Below are 5,727 nucleotides of genomic sequence, written 5' to 3'. Positions count from 1 at the left end.
AATAGTTGTAAACTGCAAGACCTTATTTCTGTGGGTGAAATAATAGATGCACACTGGCTATTTTATTGTTCTTGATTGAAAGACAGATACACATACTGGTTTGCATTAATGGTGGTTAAAGTATAAAAACGGTAGTAAAACCAACGTCCAACTTTGTACATATGAAGTTTTGAATTGTTGTGCCAACAATAAACAGTAAAGAAGGAGAAATCTCCTTCACTTTTCAGTTGGTACGCAGCTGCAACTTCTATGTTATATTTGGAAGCTGCTCTATGCGATTTGTTGTGTAGTTCGTGATCAAATGAAGATAGCATTTTTATGAATATAACATGTGCAACATGCTCCTAACTGAGTCAAGTTTGTTTGAATTTGTTCACTTTGTGGTCAGTGGAAATATGACTGTGTTGTGCACTTTTCCTGCAGAAGATAAACTTGGCGTTGCTTGCTATGAAGAAATGAGGTGTTTGCCTACAGCAATAGCCAATGAAGAGCTAATCGAAGACATTTCCTTTAAGGCAATAGCCAATGGAGAGCAAATCGAAGGGATAGAGATATTTTGTTGGCTGCAAGCCCCTATTTTCTTCAACTAAGAGAGATTAAATGTGTTGCCATATGTGTTTGCCCGTAACGAAATCAACTAAAATATGGACTTCTTTTCATCGCTTACACGGAATCAGTAGGTCTCTGCGTCATTTGGCACAACGGGTCCACTAGTATCAATAACAGGGGAGCTCTACAAAATATCCTTGAGCTTGCTTAGTACCATGAGCTTGTGGAAAAAGAGATGCCTACCCACAGTCGTACATAAGATTACGTATCAAGTTGATTCCAGTTCTTTGGTTAACAATAGGAAGAAAGAACTCATCCATCAGTGAAAGAGCAACTGCAATCTTGGAATTACACTCAACCCTTCCATCCAAATCAAGAACTGTTTTGGTACATCGTCATGGATGAATTCAGGTTCAAGATCCTTCTTGACCGCAAGAAGATTCTGCATTTCCTCAAACAGCTGCATCGCATAAAAAGTTATTTTAGATTCCGTAAAGAAGCCCAGAGGTGCGATGAGGATTCAGGGAGGGAAAATGCTGACTGATGGAAAAGGAAGTCAGAATAAAGAAGAACACGTGAGCAGCAAGGTTTTGGTCTTCAAAGTGATACAAGAAACAAAAATATTAAGCATTAGGAAACTTTCCAAACTACTTTCGGTCAAAGTGAAACAGAAATAGTAACCATTAAACTGATCACATATGCCTTCATTACAGAATATGAATTACTATTTTTGTTTGTTTTCCACAGTATCCAAGGTGGATTAGTTTCTAAAAAAAATTATAGGAATATATGATATATGAAAGTACCTTTGGCAAAAAAACGATAATAACATTTCTATACAACATTTCGAAATACTTATTGAAATTTAAAAGTTTGACTACAGTACTACACAAATCCTTAAACATCACTTAAGTCATAACTATTTCAGATACTCCCTCCGTATCTGAAATATCCAGTCTTAGAAGACAAACTCAGAAAAGGACATCCAAATTCCAAAGTAAATGATTCTGGTAACTTCGCATACTATATTGGTCACTTTTCAAGTACAGCTACTTGGACACAAAACTAAATACCATAATTCAAAAATAGAAGCAATAATACTCTGTCTCTGATGAGGTTTTAATGCAGATATTTAACGAGTGTCATTTTCAAGCATCAAGCTGTTACAAGCTAGTGATACTTAACTTAGCTTAAAAAAATGCCAATCCTAGCATGGTACTCCCTCCGTATCAAAATATACGATGTTTTTTTATACTCCCTTTGTATCAAAAAAAGTCCTATATTTTGATACAGAGGAAGTAATCATGGAAAACTACGTCGTAATATGTCCAGAAAGAAAGTCATGGGAAGGCAAGAACTGAAGTTAACAAGTATTACCAGTCTGCAACTTTGTGGGCAAAAATTTCCTGCCTGACTGGAGACACTGGATAGGTTCTCAGTCTCAGGAGAGCAAGCTGGGTGATCTGCAGGCATCATCATTGTGAAACAGTCAAAAACATGATTGACTACCACAATATTATAGACAACCACCGGAATTTGACAAAAATAATTATTGAAGACTTCAAAGTACCAAAGAGCTACAACAGAATATACAGAGATCACATACATTTCTCCTCGCATTGGGAACAAGAATGTAATGAGTCAAATTCAGCATTGTCTGGAGCATCATGATTCAAATGATCCTGACAAAATTTACAGGAACAGTTTGCGCACCGCCAATCATCAGATGGAAGTTCCTGTAAATTGGATAAACATGCTCATTAGAGAATGCTGCGCCAGATACATTTAGCTGTAGACCGTATACTAGGGGGGAAATCTAGGTCATATGCTAGCCGTTTCAATATCTCCCCAATCCAGGAATTGCTAAATTAATCAGACACATAAACTAAAATGCTGACAAATCTGCGAAACAACTGAAAGAAATGTCACACAGTTATTACTCACAGTAAAAACAACATTAAGCCAACAGCCTGACACAGTAACTGTATGAAAAGCGCATTTTTTTGCAAAGTATAACCATCATTTGCTCTCTGTATATAAATACGTACCTCGAGTTCTAGGCAACTCATGTGGAATGTTGAGGGGCATCCGTCACAGCAGATCAAATTGCCTCCATCACCACAAATACCACATGTGTCGTCATTCGGATCATCACCCTCAGTGCTAACAGGAAAAAAAGCCTGCCTTTCAGAATCAGACTGCTTGTCCCACGCAAAAGGTCATTGTCCAGCCCATCAACAACTTTGCTACAGCAGCTACAGTTAATTCCATCCCTGGTGATTAAACCCTCTAGCAGAACTTTTGAGCGGGTTTCATCCATGCATTTCAGTCTAGCGTTGACGGATAGAACATCCAGATCAATCAACCAGGAGAAAATTGTGCGTTTCCATTCATATGGAGCAAAACCATTGCTGCTTCCAGCCTCCTGATTTGATCCACGAGCGAGTAGAGCACAACCACCTCGCTTTTTTCTTTCCTTTGAAATTTTCTTCTTTTCCTTTGGCCTGCCCTTTGAATTTTTAGAGTTCTTTAGCAAACATGTTCCTCTTTTTTAACTTCTGAAGCTCAATTTTGGTCTTTCGCTTGTTAACAACTATTTTTAATTTGCTCAGGATCTCCTCTGGTAAAGAATTACCCATAGAAGCGTGTATTTTGCCAGGGCTCCCCGGAGACTTTTTTGTTAAATTCCTGCTCACAGCTTCGTCCTTTAGCTCAGATTGCATATACTTTTATAAATTGCATATGCTTTTGTGACTGACCAGTAAGATCCTTTACCAGTTGGAGGTATATAGACAGAATCCAAATAATTTCTGCCATTCTTGGGTCTCAGATCAATCTTCCAACCAGCATCCACACGTATGGCCTTTATCTGTTCGCTTATTTTGCGCTTCTCTTCGAAAGCACCTGTTGGTTCACCTGGGTTTCCAGATTTTGCTCTGGAACCATATTCTGTCTTTCTATTGCCTTTGGAATCACTTGCTTTGGGAGAACCAGAAGAACAGTTTGGTCTAGATCCAGACCTTTGTTTATGGATGTTTCCTTTTTCGCTGGTCTTTTCTCACAACAATAACTTCCACAGATTCACTAGAGTACTCTTGTTTTATCAGGACAGGAGGAACGCCACGTTCTCTGCACCCTCTACAATTTCTCTTGTGGGTAATATTGATGTCAGTTCCGTCAACATCAGATCCATTATGTGAAAGCTTGCAGGCATCTTTATTAGAGGGGTTAACAGATCTGCTCAACTCAGCTGCTCGACTGTGATGCTGCCGTTTTGTCAAAATATCATTTTTGTCTGAACCGGAGTTCTTCTCTGTAAGCATCTTCCGAGAGGACTTTTTTGATTGATCTAACTCGGTTTGATTAGTACTTCTCGTCTTTTTCATGGATGTTGTCTCAACTGGTGACCCTCCAGCAATTTTATCAAGACCTGATTCCAACATCCTCTTCTTGCTGGCAACAATCTTAGCACCAACTGATAAGGGTGACTTCGGCACGGCAGTCTTGTTTTCAGATCTAACTCCTTCTGAATCTGTTAACACAGTATCAATCTTTTCAGTGATAGCTGAACTACAGACATTCTGACCCACCAGAGAAACTGCATCTTTTGTTGTTGCCTTGGCGAAGCTGCCACTTCTCATAGACGGCTGTGCCTTTGAATTGATCTTTATCTCTGTTGCTGATGCCTTGTTTTCTGTGATATTTGCAGGAGTAATCTTTCCATTTGGTGTGTTCTCCTTTGTGTTGGTTCCACGTTTAGCAGGTTCAGTGTGGTCAGCTTTTAAGGATGCAGTATTGCTCACTTTCCTTGTATAGTGATGAACAGCATCTTCCTTTTTCCCCTTGCTTTCCATGCTAGCCGCGTTTGCACTACTTTTGCATGAGCTTCCAGAAGCCTCTCTTTGTTTAACTGTAGATGACCTTGTAGCTCTCCTCTCAAACTGAACCTCTTCCTCTTCACGTTTCACATGCTTCATTTCACATGTGTTTCTGGTTAACGACTTCCTCCTTATAAATACAATGTCAGGATTCGAAACCCCCTTGGTTCCGTCTACAGGGCTACGTAAGCCCTCTTTCTTATTAGTGCAATCAGTTAATGCGATGTGGTTATCTGCCACACATCTTCCATTCTCATTTAGAGATGCTTCAGTGTCTTTATGTACATCATCATTGTGACGATGCTTCTCAACTCCGAGATCACCACTCTGGAGTACGATTCCCTCAGTACGCACAGCAGTATCATCCTGCTGAACAGGTTCTGGTGTGCTAGTAGGGTTGTTTCTGCTTAAATCAATGACCAATTCATCGGCTTTTGCAGCAGCTGATGGGTCTATGACCTCCCCCTGCCAAGGTCCATTGGCACCCTTGTTTTCCTGGGAGTAATCAGTACTGCCCCCACTTGTTCCAGACACATTCTCCTCCTCCTGAGTTGCAGAGTAAATCTTCTCGTCTGCCTTCTCTTTCTTGTCATCAGATCCATCGTTGTAAAATTGATCCACGTATATACTTTACAATTTGGAGAAGGCATCTCCAACAATATTAACTTTCGAGATTTAACTTATTTGACTAATTTGGTTCGATAGAAAGGAGGGCAGACTGTGGGACTAAGAAACAGAGGGCGAGCAAGGAAGCAAGTACGGAGGAGGAGAGGCCGGGAGAGACCTTGGACTTGACGGAGCGCTTGATGAGCAACCAGAGCCCCGGCACGGACAGCACGAAGAACCCCAGCGAGGTGTAGTAGCGCGCCTGCGAGTACCCCGTCCCCGCCCCGACGGTGGCGTCGAGGAGCACTGCGGCGCTGTCGAGCGACGCCGTTGCCGGGTTTAGCCCGACCCCTCTTCGTCGGCTAGCCCCTGCTCGGCGCCGGAAGAAGGCATCCGCCGGCCGCGCGGCGCAGAGAGGGAAAGGGAGGAGGACGCGGCTCGTGGAAACGCAGGCTTCCATTTCGTTGGGCGCAGATGCACGGGACGATGGCGGTCGCCGGCGCCGGATCGCGGAGCTCCGACGCCAAACAGCTGCAATACCAGGGCGAGGAGGTGCCGGGCCATTGGTGGTGGAGAACAGGGTGGAGCTACGGTCTGGATGGCATCTGCGGGCAAGCGACGGCGAGGGGCGGCTGTGGCGGGCGAGCGGCGACCGAGGAGCTGAGGGATGGGCTAGGGCTTGCGACGACGGTAA

The 5,727-nt window shown here is 42.6% G+C and overlaps 1 pseudogene; it reads right to left on the bottom strand.

The window, feature by feature from the left end:
- Positions 1 to 603: 603 nt before the first annotated feature.
- On the bottom strand, positions 604 to 5,493 carry LOC119360772 (annotated as a pseudogene).
- Between the last annotated feature and the right edge of the window lie 234 nt (positions 5,494 to 5,727).

The sequence above is a fragment of the Triticum dicoccoides genome, chromosome 2B (assembly GCF_002162155.2).
Source record: "Triticum dicoccoides isolate Atlit2015 ecotype Zavitan chromosome 2B, WEW_v2.0, whole genome shotgun sequence".
Lineage (NCBI taxonomy): Eukaryota > Viridiplantae > Streptophyta > Magnoliopsida > Poales > Poaceae > Triticum > Triticum dicoccoides.
The sequence above is the reverse complement of the archived record's forward strand: the minus strand, read 5'-3'. Positions and strand labels throughout refer to the sequence as shown.